Raw genomic sequence first — 15,951 nt, 5'->3', positions numbered from 1 at the left:
GATTAAAGTTAAAATTGATGTACATGTAAGCATGTTGTTAATGCTAAATTGAGTTTTTTTATGACTCCTTCGCTTCTGTATTGCGACACCTTAAGGGTTTCGCGTGATGGAATGAGTGTGGAGTTCAAATGAATTTGAGATTTTTTTACAAAGTGCGTGCAGTTACCGTATCTTGCAACTTTATTGTTTTAAGAATTGGATTAAAGTTTAAATTTAGGTAAGCGTGTCGCTTATACTAAATTTAGTTCTTTATGTTTCCTTTGCTCTTATATGGTATGAAATGCGTTTCTCGTGTAACGTAATTTCATTCAAACTCTGGATTTTAATGACGACAAGTCAGACGTGTTATTTTATTTAACAGTAAAATCTTTTTAAAAGCCTCAAAAGATTGTAAAAATATTTCCGATTGTATTTTTGTCATGCATAATTTAATCTTCCATAAGAATAAAATAACTCGCTGCGTCAAAATTTCGGTTTCCTTAATCATGTTTTAGGTAAGAATGGTTAGCATTTGATACACAAATTTAAAAAAAATAGTGTGGTTTTTAATAAATTTTGACAAAGAGAAGGATGACCAAAATTGGAGGTTCATATCTTTGTAACTTTATTGTTTTAAGCAAAGGATTAAAGTTAAAATTGATGTAAATGTAAGCGTGTCGTTAATACTAAATTTAGTTTTTTTATGACTCCTTCGCTTCTGTATATACAATGTATACACTACGTGACCCGTGATTGTTGCCTAATTTGCGGAGTCAAGGCGGACAGTTTGATTTTTGAGTGGAAAATCACCGCGATTTCACGTGATTCATCACTCTGCCGTCGCGCGAGAGCAAGATAATCTTCGCCCTGATTCCCCTCAGTTTTGCGGTGATTCGCCGTGATTGCAGTGGATATCGGTGACATCGATGATTCAGCAATTCATGCATATAAACCGAATTGTATCGATAACTGTATACATAACGCTTTTCTAATGTTCACAATTATCAAATAATCCAACATAATTACAACTTCACTTACGAAAAAAATAATCTTAAACATTTATGTCGGTAAATATGCTTGAGAATTTCATTAACACAACCATATGACTACGCCATTTTTCAGAAGTGTAAAGAGTACAGTGCATAATGTGGGACGAGCGTATTTAAAAAGCTTATATCATATTTCTCGTAAATTACCAAATTATTAGTTTTGTCTAAATCAAAAACCATGTATAGAGAAACAAGGTATTTATAAAAGACCAATGACGAAACACTATGCAACTTTCAATTTAGACAGTGCTACATGTATATGGCAACAATATGGAATTTGAAAAGTGGTAGTGTATTCGGGCCTGGAATATAATTAAATAATGTTTACATGTTATGTTCAATAATTATTGCATGATCATTCTGCGCTGTTATATTAATTTGGAGCCGTTAAAGCTTCCGACATTACTTCATCAAATTCATGTCGAACGGGAGTATTTTAGCTAATACGCCCATTGTATACAACAACAACAAAAGCTTTATTATTGCAATGTATAATGTAAATGTATACATATATGTTACATGTACATGCGGTGATGCAAGAATTGCAGCAAAAATCACGGGTCGCGTAGTGTAGTATGAAATACATATCTCGTGTAACATAATTTCATGTAAACTCTGGACTTTAATGACGACAAGTTGGATGTACGCAGGGTTTTTTTTTACTAAGAAAGTGACGCCGATATTCGGCGTCTTCCCCTACCAGAATTTTTCCCCTAAAAATACCATTTCCCCTCCAAAAATATAATTTTTCACCAAAATATAATATTTTACCCTCAAAGAATTTTTTTTTTCTTTTGGGAAGTCGACACTTATCCAATTTGTACCATGTACAACGATCTCGCTCTCTCTCTCTCTCTCTCTCTCTCTCTCTCCCGACGAACACTCATATCTGGGAATCCCAGTGATTCTATATATAGCTCTTAAATTACGTCATGGAAACCGGGCAACTAATCGTATTAATCATGTGACTATTTTACTGGATTCCGGTCTTGCGCGAGAAGGGTGTTTCGTCAATTAATTACCGGAAACCAGTCGAATTTTCATCCGGGTTATGTGAAAGCCAAGATATAAACGTTAAAACAGAAAAAGTCTCACAATTGGCGTTCATACACGAACAAAATAAAACGTTCGGACTCGGAAAATATTAATTGCGTTGACGTATTTTTTAAGAATGAATCATCAAAAACCGTTGAAACCCAGCAGGATTCGGAGGTACATGTAATCAACATCGATTAATACTGTCGGATTATTGTGAAAGTAGACAATCGGCAGCTGCCGCACCTTTCCCTTCCAATACTGTAGCAGATCTAGATCGTCAACCCATTCATCATGAAATTGAAATCACAATATTGACATCGTTCCCCGGCCCAAGTTGAAAACATTTCCCATTATTAGATCTACCCCTGCAACTTTATTTAGGACTTTGACTTTAATATCATACTTGTTCATGTGTTTAAGAACAAAAAGGTCAGAGACATGACTCTTTTTCTAAAAAAAACCCTGAAGTCTGTAGGTGAGTTATAGACATTGAAATGAACAGTTTTTATTTTTTCCCCAAATATGTCTCTTTCGCGCTCGATTTTCCCCTTTTACCCTGCGTCCAGCGTCTTCCCCTTTTTCTAAAAAAAACCCCTGGTACGGTTTCCTATATTGTGTTTAAGGTCAGAATGGTTAGCATTTAATACTTTTATTATTAAAAAATAGTGTGGTTTTAAATAATTTATGAGAAAGGGAAGGAAGAACAGAAAATGGAAGTTCATATCATTGTAACTTTATTGTTTAAAGCATTGGGATAAAGTTAAAATTGAGGTAAGCGTGTTGTTAATAATAAATTAAGTTTTTTATGACTCCTTCGCTCTTGTAAAGTATGAAATACGTATCTCGTGTATCGTAAATTCTTTTAAACTCTGGATTTTGTGATCGCCTTTTGTCTGTCGTCTGTTGTTAGTCGTCAACATTTACCTTATTAACACTTAAGAATGTAATGTATTGCAGATTCAGAGATGTCTGTTCTGTTATGAAGGTCATGTGAAAAATAAACTTATGGGCTGTTTGCATATTTTAATAACATATAAATATTGTTCAAATCTATTTGTTGATAGATTTAAAATAACTAACTTTCCTCTTACATGCCCTTGTATTTCAAGATAGAATACTTTCCTTCACGGAGGAAAGAGGTCTGAGTTTGAATCTCAGTGGGGGCTTCAGAGGATGATTTATTTTTAGAAAAATGATTATATTTGCTCAACTTTGTAAATGACTGAAAGCCACACACCTAAAAATTAACTCCATGGCATAGTAAATTTATGTATAAATAATAAACATATTTTTATCTTTGCCATTTAGAATACATGTATATCTGGTGATTACAAGGTAGAAATCAATCTTTTTTGCGCTTTAAAACTTAAAAATAATTGCATTTGTCAAAATAGACTTATATGTCTACAAATCCTACTTTCGGTTTAAAAGCGGTACCATTTAAACAATAATATATTACTTTCTAACTAGGCTATAGATTTAATTTTACTTATGCCAATTAGAATATACACTTGTAAGGCTATAGATTTAATGACAATTTTGCACACCTTCAAATTGCATCTTTATGTATTGATTAACATGTATTTCATTTCAAAGTGTGTGGCTTTAACCAAATAACTTTGAAAATTTCTTTTAAAGAATGAGGTTTCTGAAAATTCAATCATTGAAGAAACATTTATAATTTGAGGGTACAATAAGACAGCAAACTAAGAATAGACATCCATTTGAGTTTTTTTATCAATTGAATATGCAAAGAAGAAATTAAATATCAGCAATACAAAAGCCTGTAATATGTGCAGCGTGTGGTTTTTCTATCTATCTATATATGCTCAGTCAAATTCAAACTAGGCAAATATTTACTGGACAGAAGGTCCTGTAAAATGGGAAAAAATACAGGACCCGCTCTTTTTTTATAGGACCTACTGGCTACAGAATATAATAGTTAGTAAAATAACTTGGTTTCATTGCCGGGATCAAGGTGTTTATGATATAAAATGATAAAATTATTGAATAGGTATTAATTTTTAGGTCACACATTTGTATCTGACATTAAATAATAATACACGCCATACATGGTACTAGTCTTGTTTAGAAAAAAAAAAATTTAAATGCTGAACGCATGTTAACAGTTAATATAAACAGGAATCGCTTCTTTGTAATATCTTAAGAACAATTTCCAAAACAAAAGTACTTTATACTTTTTTAACTAAGCGTGCATGTCAGGTATGAGTCTGGTCAATACAGCCTAAACTTACAACGGCCTCGATAAATGACAACCGGCCTGTTTCACGCGTGGACATTGATAGCCAAGATAATAACGGTTTGAATTACAACGATCATTATTATACATTACTATTGCTATTAAAACCACACAAATTGATATCTGCATCATTTAAATTGTAATAATCAGATTTATGATTATCTTGTTAAGGGACTAGGCCGTCATGGATTAGGACCGTCCTGACCCGCATTTGTAAGATGCACATAAATAGACCAATCAGGTGCCCTCGGAAAATTCCGTCAGCAGAAAGAGAGTTGGTATGGAAAAGCACATGTATAAACCTGCTATTGCTATTTTTGCACCTCAGAAAACTTTCAGAGCCATAAACAAACCTATGAATTTGTTTTTGTTTTTTTTACCGGACAATGAGTCCTGTAAATTTGACAGACAGGCCTGACCTTACACAATTTTACAGGACGTGTTCGTCGGTCCGGCCATGTTTGGCCAAGACTGTATACTGTCTAACTCCCCTTTCGGGTATTATTGACAGGTAATAGATATGACAGAATACTCTGTAAGTATAATTGTGCACTCAAATTTTTTATGACAAGTTGAATTATTAGTATTGTATATACCATTTCCATGCGATAAATTTTAGAAACCCATTTATTTCTCACAAACTGGGGTTGAAAAGTAAACAACAACGGGGTTTGATTTTACATTCATGAGTTTTTTGGGGTGTTTAATACATGTATAGTCATTCAAATTACTAATGTTTGATAAGGTTTTATTAATTTTGGGTATAGTTAAAAATGTTCTGTCGGTTTAAAACCATGGCCGTTGAGGGCGTAGCAGTTTTCCTTATATGGGCCAATGGCTATAGTAAAATCTTGTTACCACTCTAGAAATCACATTTACTGTGCATCCTTCAAGAAACTTGGTCAGGTCATTTGTTCTTATGATGTCTTGGCTGAATTTGAAAAACTGTTTCGCTTTCTTTAATTTATTCTCAAATCTTAATGAAGTTTGGTCAGAAGATTTGTATAAATTAAATCTCAGCCAAGTTTGACACTGGGTCATTTGAGCTAACAAAATTGGTTAATATATTAAATAAACAAAATGCATGTTTATACCACAGAAGTCACACTGTTAGTCTAATCTTCATCAACATCGGTATGCATATTTAACTTCAAAACAAATATTGGACCAGGGATTTCAATAGAAGCAGAATCCTGCGTTTTGACGCGAGAAAATTAAAAATGACTCATTTTTGACGCAACCCTTTTTTCTGCCGTGCGTAATTTTGACGCATAGAAAATTTAACCCGTGTGTCAGTCAGTTAACATCTCCAGTTCCATGGTAATAAATCCCCCTGTGCTCCTAATCAAAATTAATGTTTCAGTATTTGAAACTCGGTCTATAATCGAGGGAATAGAGGTCTACCCCGGGCGTTGTTTTTTTATACTCACAAGTCATAATACTACACATAAACATTAAGAAAACACATTTTCTCAATTAGATATAAATTACCCGAGTAGAATTAAATTGCTACGTCTGACCTTTGACATTGTAAATGGCGGACGTATTGTAAATTAACATTAAACCTGCGTTCAATTTAAAAATGGCGATTCAAACAACAACAATTCAAATTACAAGTAATGGTGATTCAATAATGGAGATAGCATTAACTGGATTTAACAAACATTAAATAAGGTTTGTTAAACCAGATAACAACAAGGAAATTTTGGATTATTAAAGTTAAACTACTACTGGTAAGGCATTCTTAAGTGTATATATTTCCGACATGTATAGAATTTGGATAAACAGTAATAGATATACTAGATGTTCCATGCATTTAGATTGTGTTTTTGTACAAAAGCTATCATAGGGATGATGATAATATGAGTTTTATAACAAGATAAATATGTGATGAAAAGGTGCTACAGGTACATATCTTAAATTACTTAAATGTGTTATGATGAAGTAGATTTTAATGAGCATTTATTGTTTTAACAAATAAACATAGTATAGTGATAGAAATAATAAAAGTTGTAAAATGAACATGTTTTGTTTTTGAAAAACTTAAAAGTCGATATTGTTCGCACAAATTATTGATATTTTGTCCTTATCTTTGTGTACCAATTCATTAAAATATGTTGTGTTATGTATCATGGTATTTTTATTTAATAACGCAGTATTACTTTTTTAGATATTGTGTAACTCTTGGAGCATGTTTTTATCTAAAAAAATTGAATAATACAGACAAAAACACAATTTATGCGCTTCAAAATTGACCCGAGAATTTTTCAATTTGACTCCTCAAAATTTCAGTCCAGGGGTCATTGACTCCTGGTTTTTATGGAATGAGTGCTATATTGACGTCATCATTTGAGGACGTTCAATTGAACAAATGATAATGGCGACTAAAATTCGATAAGCTTCAGCGTATAGCAGCGATTTGAGAGTGTTGAAACTGGCCCGACACTTGTGCTGAAATTTCTCATGTATATGGCGTTTTCGTCATATCTGGGAAAAATCCAGTTTTTGATAAAATGACGAAAAAGTGGTGTTTTTTATTGCGCAATTGCTATAAACACGTGGATAAGCCGGAAGTACATGTAGTGTTAATAGCAACCCTAAGACAATTCACCCCCACAAGACGATTCACCCGTTAGACAATTCAAAATTGATTTTAAATATAAACAAATTCGTACCAATAATATTTCGTACCCATATTTTTTTCGTACCTATTTTTTTTGTACCCATTTTTTTCGTCCTCAAATTTTTTTGTACCCAAATTTTTTTTCGTACCCATTTTGTTCGAACCCAAATGTTTTTTTTACCCTAACTTGTTCGTACCCAATTCTTAGTTTCGTCCCCTTTTTTTCGAACCCAAATGTTTTTCGTACCCAATTTTTTTCGTACCCAAATTTTTTTTTTACCCAATTTTTTTGTACCCATTTTTTTTGTACCAATTTTTTTCATACCCAAATGTTTTTCGTACCCAAATTTGTTCGTACCCAAAAAAAATTTGTACCCATTTTTTTCGTACTCAAATTTGTTTCGTACCCATTTTTTCGTACCAAATGTTTTCCGTTCCCAATTTTTGTCGTACCCAAATTTTTTTTTCGTACCCATTTTTTTCGTACCCAAATGTTTTTCGGTCCCAAATTTGTTCGTACCCAATTTTTTTTTCGAACCCATTTTGTTCGTACCCAAATGTTTTTCGTACCCAAATTTGTTCGTACCCAAATTTTTTTTTCGTACCCATCTTTTTCGTACCCAAATGTTTTTTGTACCCAAATTTTTTCGTACCCAAATTTTGTTTCGTACCCATTTTTTTCTTACCCAAATTTGTTTCGTACCCAAACTTTTATTCGTACCAATTTTTTTCGTACCCAAATAGTTTTTTCGTACCCTAATTTTTTTCGTTCCCTATATTTTTCGTATTCTAATTTGTTTTCGTATTCAAATTGTTTTTTTTTCCTACCCTAATTTTTTCCTACCCATTTTTTTGTACACAAAGTTGTTCGTACCCAAATTTTGTTCGTACTCATTTGATCGTAGTCAAATTTTTTTCGTTCCCGAATTTTTTCGTACCTAATTTTTTAATTGGTACCCATTTTTTCGAACCTAAATAGTTTTTCGTACCCTTATTTTGTTTGTACCCTTTTGTTTTGACTCAAATTTGTTTCCATGCCCAAATTTGTTTTATTTCATACCCACATATTTTTTCGTATGGAATGAGTGATGTATTGGACGTCATCATTGATGACGTTCATTCGAACGAATGATAAAGGGGGCTAAGTTTCGTTAAGTTGAGGCATATAGCCGCGATTTGAGCGCCTTGAAAACTGGCCGAACACGTTTGCTGAAATTTGACATGTATATGGACAAGAATGCGATCTACCTGTTGGCGTAGGCGTTATACCTGGGAAAAATCAGGTTTTCAAGTATTTTGCGTTTAAATATTTTTTATGGGAAAGGGCACGCGCGCGTGACGTCATGAAAAGCGCTTAGGCTAGCTTCCATCTTGCTACGAAACAAAGAAACTGACGTTACGCGTTATTAATTCAGTTAGGCGTTTAATCGATAAACAAAGGCGTAACAATTGTGTTTGAATATCAATCGGTAGTCCACATGCATGTCTTTTGTGCACATTGTGGTTTTTTAATGAACATGACATAAATCTATGTGTTATTCAACGTATTGAGTGCGACGAGTTAAAGAAAGGTTTACACGGCTAGGCTTTCCGAGATAAATGTAAGTACACACTGGTATTAGAATGGTATTCTATTTATCCGATAATATCTTGAATATAAATGATATTCAGACAATAACATTATTACGGTTTAATAATTTATTATTTAATCAATAAATAAACGCAAGCAGCAAATCAATTAATTTCGTTTGTAGTGGAAACCGAAAGTAAACAAACCAACCTTCAAAATGGCTGACGACATAGCAACGTAGGAATTAACGCTCAGAAATTATTTACAAAATAAGATCATCAGAAATGATGTAAAGTGAACGCTAATTCGCTGTTTTGTAGATAAGTATACGATCTATTGAAAAACCATAACATTTGACATAAAAACACCCGCGGATATGGAAATCTTCAGCGTAACGAAATAGCAGACATCACACGGTGTCTCATCTGATTCTACGCTGTTTGCCAAGGCCGATAATGAATGGAAATGCACAAACTCAGTAACTGGCAAGCATATAAGCATTAGTAGGTTGTTTCGTGATTATTTAGAAACGACTACATAATTCTTTTGGTTCAGCCAGTGCAACTTAACAGAAATAAGTATAAAAAGTTTCTACACCTGACAACAATGTGCCAACTTAATACAAGGTAAGTTGTTTACATTATTTAAAATATTGCAAGCTTACAGTATACAACAATAAACAGCTGGTACAATGTAATGTCATCATTTTAATTTTAATAAGCTCGTGGTTAATTACCCTTTTTAATCTTATGGATCAATGCATCTCTAACACCTTCAATTGACTTGTTCGTGAAAAATATACACCCTCAGTGCATCTTATCCCATACACCATCACTCACTTACTAAGGCTCGATTGATCATACTCGGCTTGGGTACTACTTACCGGTACATGTACCCCGGGTACTCTTAATTTTACTTACATGTACCCCGGGTATGGTAAATAAACTTAAACATACCCGCAAATATTAGATTGTATCTGATTTGTATATCCGCCAAAAATCCGATGTCGTTAACAGTGGTCTCTGGAAGCACCGGCAGCCGGCGATTTCACCGGTTACATTCAATCTAGATGCAGGCTACTTTTCCCCAAAATATCAATTGAAATGGTGCAAATGCACATGTTTTATTGCTTAATCGCCGGCTACTTTGAAAATATAACTGGCTTCTCAGATGTTTCTGGAGAACACTGCGTTAAACATGCTACCGATTAACGTAAATTAATATTGTTTACCTTAAACAAACTTCTCTTTTAAAAAATCAGCATCAACATGCTTTTTAGTATGAGTGTTGAGAGGACGCCGTAGGAATAAGCAAGTAATCAAGAATACGTCTCTGTTTCTGCTTTTATTTCCTTCATGTATAATGACGATAAGGATTGACGACTAACATTGACGACAATGATTACAAGCATTGACGACTAACGTTGACGACAAGCATTGGCAACTAGATGTAACATTGACCATTCTCTACAATAAATGAAATTAACAATAAAAAATGAGTAATAAGATTATAGTACAACAGATATGCTATTCAAAGTATAATATAATAGCATACACTCATTAGAATAAAAGGTTTCATAAATAACAATTTGAAACATTTTCAATAAATATCGAAATATCTTATACAATATTTATTACACAGCATTAATTAATTGTTAAAACATAATATAAAGACAGAATATGGTGTTCCCCATTTAACGGACCTTGCAAACCAAATAATGTTTCTTTTAAAAAATCTATGACGGTAAAAAGTGAACGTGCGATGTTGCGGAAAATATTATACTTGACGACGTCATACAATGACGCGACTTTAAACAATTTAAGATTTAAAATTAAATCACATTATTGATTTTAACAATGAGTTTTGATAATATAAATGCCATTTAACAGAAAATTGACATAACAATTTGAAACATTTTCAATAAATATCAAAATATCTTATACAATATTTATTACACAGCATTAATTAATTGTTAAAACATAATATAAAGACAGAATATGGTGTTCCCCATTTAACGGACCTTGCAAACCAAATAATGTTTCTTTTAAAAAATCTATGACGGTAAAAAGTGAACGTGCGATGTCGCGAAAAATATTATACTTGACGACGTCATACAATGACGCGACTTTAAACAATTTAAGATTTAAAATTAAATCACCTTATTGATTTTAACAATGAGTTTTGATAATATAAATGCCATTTAACAGAAAATTGACATAAATGTAAACATAATTAATTTTGACAAAATAGCCGACAACAACCGATTTAGTGTTAAAAAATTCCCGCGTACGTTTTAGTATATTTACCGTACCCAGGGTATGAGCCTTACTAACTGTATTATTATTATATCTCACCGACTACAAGGTACCTTTACCTTGTTGTGTTTATCAACCTGGAATTTATGTAAAATCCGGCTAATTAGTAACAGATGTGATACACTGAGATAAAGATATTGCCTTAGTCCTTATGTATTTGAGGCTGTTTCCATAAATAATTAAGAAGTAACTTTTTACAGCTTTTTAAAGATTTTTTAAAAAATAAATAACTCAGAAAAGTTTATCAATTACAGAATAATTATTGATTTAATATAAAATGGCTCCTTTGTAATGTTTAAATGCTACAATTTTTAATCGACCAGTAAAGACCAGTAATGACCAGTATATACCGGTTTTAACCGGGTATTGACTGCCGGCCCGGTCAATACTCAATTGACCGGTCAATATGCCAACCCTGCATTGAAACCTAATATGCATTTATCTATTATTATTTGGGGACAAATAATTTTACTGTGTGAAGACCCTACATAAAAATGCTGATTTTTTTCTTACTTGGTACCTGGCGACACACATTTTCAAGTCTATTTCATTAAATTTGGCATAGATATTTATAAAAATGGCATCATATGAACCAGTAGTCATAGTATAAGCAACATTGAAGCCTAATATGCATTCATCTATTATTAATTGGGCACAAATAATTTTACTGTGTGAAGACCCTACATAAAAATGCTGATTTCTTTCTTACTTGGTACCTGGCGACACACATTTTCAAGTCTTTTTCATTAAATTTGGCATAGATATTTTAATAAATGGCATCGTATGAACCAGTAGTCATAGTATAAGCAACATTGAAGCCTAATATGCATTCATCTATTATTATTTGGGCACAAACAATTTTACCGTGTGAAGATCCTACATAAAAATGCTGATTTTTTTCTTATTTGTTACCTGGCGACACACATTTTCAAGTCTATTTCATTAAATTTGGCATAGATATTTATAAAAATGGCATCGTATGAACCAGTAGTCATAGTATAAGCAACATTGAAGCCTAATATGCATTCATCTATTATTATTTGGGCACAAATAATTTTACCGTGTGAAGACCCTACATAAAAATGCTGATTTTTTTCTTACTTGGTACCTGGCGACACACATTTTCAATTCTATTTCATTAAATTTGGCATATATGTTAATAAAAATGGCATTGTATGAACATATCGTCATAGTATAAGCAACATTGAAGCCTAATATGCATTCATCTATTATTATTTGGGAACAAATAATTTTACCGTGTGAAGACCCTACATAAAAATGCGGATTTTTTTCTTACTTGGTACCTGGCGAATCACATTTTCAAGTCTATTTCATTAAATTTGGCATAGATATTTATAAAAATGGTATCATATGAACCATTAGTCATAGTATAAGCAACATTGAAGCCTAATATGCATTCATCTATTCTTATTTGGGCACAAATAATTTTACTGTGTGAAGACCCTACATAAAAATGCTGATTTTTTTCTTATTTGGTACCTGGCGACACACATTTTCAAGTCTATTTCATTAAATTTGGCATAGATATTTATAAAAATGGCATCGTATGAACCAGTAGTCATAGTATAAGCAACATTGAAGCCTAATATGCATTCATCTATTATTATTTGTGCACAAATAATTTAACCGTGTGAAGACCCTAGATAAAAATGCTGATTTTTTTCTTACTTGGTACCTGGCGATACACATTTTCATGTCTATTTCATTAAATTTGGCATAGATATTTATAAAAATGGCATCGTATGAACCAGTCGTCATAGTATAAGCAACATTGAGGCCTAATATGCATTCATCTATTATTATTTTGGGCACAAATAATTTTACCGTGTGAAGACCCTACATAAAAATGCTGATTTTTTTCTTACTTGGTATCTTGCGACACACATTTTCAAGTCTTTTTCATTAAATTTGGCATATACATGTATATTAATAAAAATGGCATTGTATGAACATGTCGTCATAGTGTAAGCAGAGAAGCATAATAGGCATTCATCTATTATAATTTGGGCTCATACAATTTTACCGTGTTAGCACCATATATCAAGTTGCAGATTTTTTAAATATTCGCCACATACCCAAAGGCATTTTCATTAATATCTCAGAAAAAAAGACCTATACATTAATACACATGGCATCTAAAGAACATTTTATCATAGTTAAACATGGTTCCCAGCCAACCTGGAAATCAGGGAAAACCTGGAAAAAAACTTTCACTTTCACTAACGCCCAGTACAAATATATGGACAGAATGATTTTTTCACTTACCGGTATGTGGGTGTATGTTGGCTCCACTTCACAAGATACAGTCATTGTAGTTTAATTGAAAAACGCATCTTACAATGTGAGATGAGTTCTGGGTTCAAGCCCCAGCAGTGCCCTATCATGTGTGATATACAGAGCCATTATGATTAAATATACACAGTTATCTTTTTAAACAATACAATTAAATATAAGGAATAATGTTAAAGGGGCATTGCTGCTTAGCCATTTTTGGGATTGTATTGTGATTTTTGGCCAAATTTGACACTGAATAACAGGGTTTATATACATCCCAAGCATAAATGCTTCTAAATTTGTAAAAAAAAACAAGTCGAAGTGTGCAGAATATTAAAAATTTGCAATTTTCTGATGTCTAAAGGTCATTAAATGCCACTTAAAGTTTACATTTTTTGTACAAAATGACCCATTTTGTGCTGTCCATTATTGGTTAATGTTTTACGCCGTCAGGTCCAAAAACGCTAATTCTGTAGCTTGTTTGGACTATAATCTATAATGTGGCCAAGTTTCAGCAGATTCGACCCAGTGGTTCTGATTTTATACGCCGTGCCTAGCTTTTATTAGTCCACTACCGGTTTCACCGGAGGGGACTTATGGTTTGCGCTCTGTGTGTCCGTCAGTCAGTCACACTTTTCTGAATCCTGCGATAACTTTAAAAGTTCTTAATATTTTTTCATGAAACTTGAAACATGGATAGATGGCAATAAGGACATTATGCACGTGATTTCATTTTGTTCCTACGTCAAAAATTCTGGTTTCTATGGCAATAAATAAAAACATAAAATAAATTCTGACAATGGTGGAGCCGGTAGGGGACAAATTTGCTTGACAATAGTCTTGTTGAGTATTACTCACTGACTTATGCATATACGCTTGGCTGTTTTCGGAGAATACCTGAGGTATTGTCATAGCCAGCTCATCGCGTCGTGTCGTGTCTTTTCGCCGTCCGGCGTCCGCCATGCTAAAACCTTAACATTGACCCATTGTACCCACAATTTTCGTACCCACATTTTTTTTCGTAACCAAAATTTTCGTACCCACATTTGTTTAGTACCCAAAATTTGTGTTCCCACATTTTCTTACCCAAAATTTTTGAATCCAAATTTGTTTAGTTCCCACTCATTCCATCCCGCGAAACCCCTTAAGGTGTCGCAACTCTAGTATGGAATGAGTGATGTATTGGACGTCATCATTGATGACGTTCATTCGAACGAATGATAAAGGGGGCTAAGTTTCGTTAAGTTGAGGCATATAGCCGCGATTTGGGTCTCTTGAAAACTGGCCGAACACGTTTGCTGAAATTTGACATGTATATGGACAAGAATGCGATCTACCTGTTGGCGTAGGCGTTATACCTGGCAAAAATCAAGTTTTCGAGTATTTTGTGTTTAGACTTTTTTTGTGGGAACGAGCACGCGCTCAAATAAACATTGTGACGTCACTTCACAAACAGCGCTAGAGATCCGCCATCTTGTAACGCAACAAAGAAACTCAGTGTCATAAATTCAATAAACACAGAAAAATATGATTGTGTTTTATAATCATTAATACAAATGTCTATATTTTGTGCAGCGGATGTTTATTAAGACAGATACGGCAGAATTATGTAAGTATCTTTGTGTACTTTACAGTAGATTTGATAGTGGTAAACAACTGCGTACCGGTTAAGTTCAATCTAGCCGATTTTACTACGCAAGAAATTTAAGTATCTCACTGGCAAATTGACACATAAACAACAATCGCATCCGATTTACATCCACATAATATTGTGGGAATCCGATGCAATGCAAATTACTCATGTTTGATAACGTTTGATGAATTCGTTATATCAATATGCATTTACTTTCAAGGGGAATAATTTTAAATTGAAATGTGCGATTCAATGACAGTGTTATATTGGGATAATAAGTCGTTTAGCCGTTATCATGATAAGTATATTGTTTGTTGTGTTTCATTTTCTTTAAAAACATACTTTTACTGTTTTTTCCTTAAAGTAAAACAGTTCAGTAGTCATTATATCTTGAATTTAAAATATTGAAATAGATGTCGGATTATTCATATTTTCGGACGTTGCTACGTAAGCTAGTTGTCAACATAATTATTAATATACTGATTTACCTTTTACGCATACAGTTGTGCAACTGTTGTCTACGTAATGATACGCTGTTTAATGTCTTCCTGCCCCTGATGATAATAAGTATTTATCTCAACAAACCCCAGCAATGTCAATGGTCTGTCAACATAAGAAAAATATTAGCTAAAGAAACTTCAGCGTACAATTTATATAGCAGTGTCCGACAAATCCATTTTTTCATTGGGCTACTGAAATGTTCAGCTGACGCCCGCCGGGCTACTATAAATCTATAAGAGCGGTAGCCCGTTTTATTGACAGACATACGTAGAATAAACACGCTGACCATGTGTTTCTACACCGTGTCTTGTTTATAATCCGATAACAAAGTGCAATCAATTATCTTATCAGTCACCGATCACTTGCGGTAATGTCGTAAACAGTAAGAGTGAATTTTAATCATTCAATCAGAATCAACATTTGTCGTCTGCTAATAATATAATGAGAGCCGGTTGGATAGTTGGCGCACATGATGCAACATCATTTCGCAGTTTGGAATTCTTTGTTAACCGCAACTATGAGTAAGAGCGACTACGTTTTTTATGTCGTTAAATATCCAAGGATGCAGAACATTAAATAAATCAAAACAATAGCGGATTCTTCAAAACGGTAATGAAACCGAAAATGAATATTAATAACAACGCGGTTAACACCTGCTAATAAGTTTGCATTGTCAATTAATAATTGG

General features: G+C 33.2%; 1 long non-coding RNA gene across 1 annotated transcript; it reads right to left on the bottom strand.

The window, feature by feature from the left end:
• Positions 1-8,997: 8,997 nt before the first annotated feature.
• LOC127833666 (uncharacterized) lies at positions 8,998-12,958 on the bottom strand. The gene is made up of 2 exons (XR_008027534.1): positions 11,747-12,958; positions 8,998-11,550 (listed from the first exon to the last, which is right to left on the bottom strand). It is a non-coding gene; the product is annotated as an uncharacterized LOC127833666 (long non-coding RNA).
• Between the last annotated feature and the right edge of the window lie 2,993 nt (positions 12,959-15,951).

Source organism: Dreissena polymorpha, chromosome 6 (assembly GCF_020536995.1).
Source record: "Dreissena polymorpha isolate Duluth1 chromosome 6, UMN_Dpol_1.0, whole genome shotgun sequence".
In the NCBI taxonomy this organism is placed as follows: Eukaryota; Metazoa; Mollusca; class Bivalvia; order Myida; family Dreissenidae; genus Dreissena; species Dreissena polymorpha.
The sequence above is the reverse complement of the archived record's forward strand: the minus strand, read 5'-3'. Positions and strand labels throughout refer to the sequence as shown.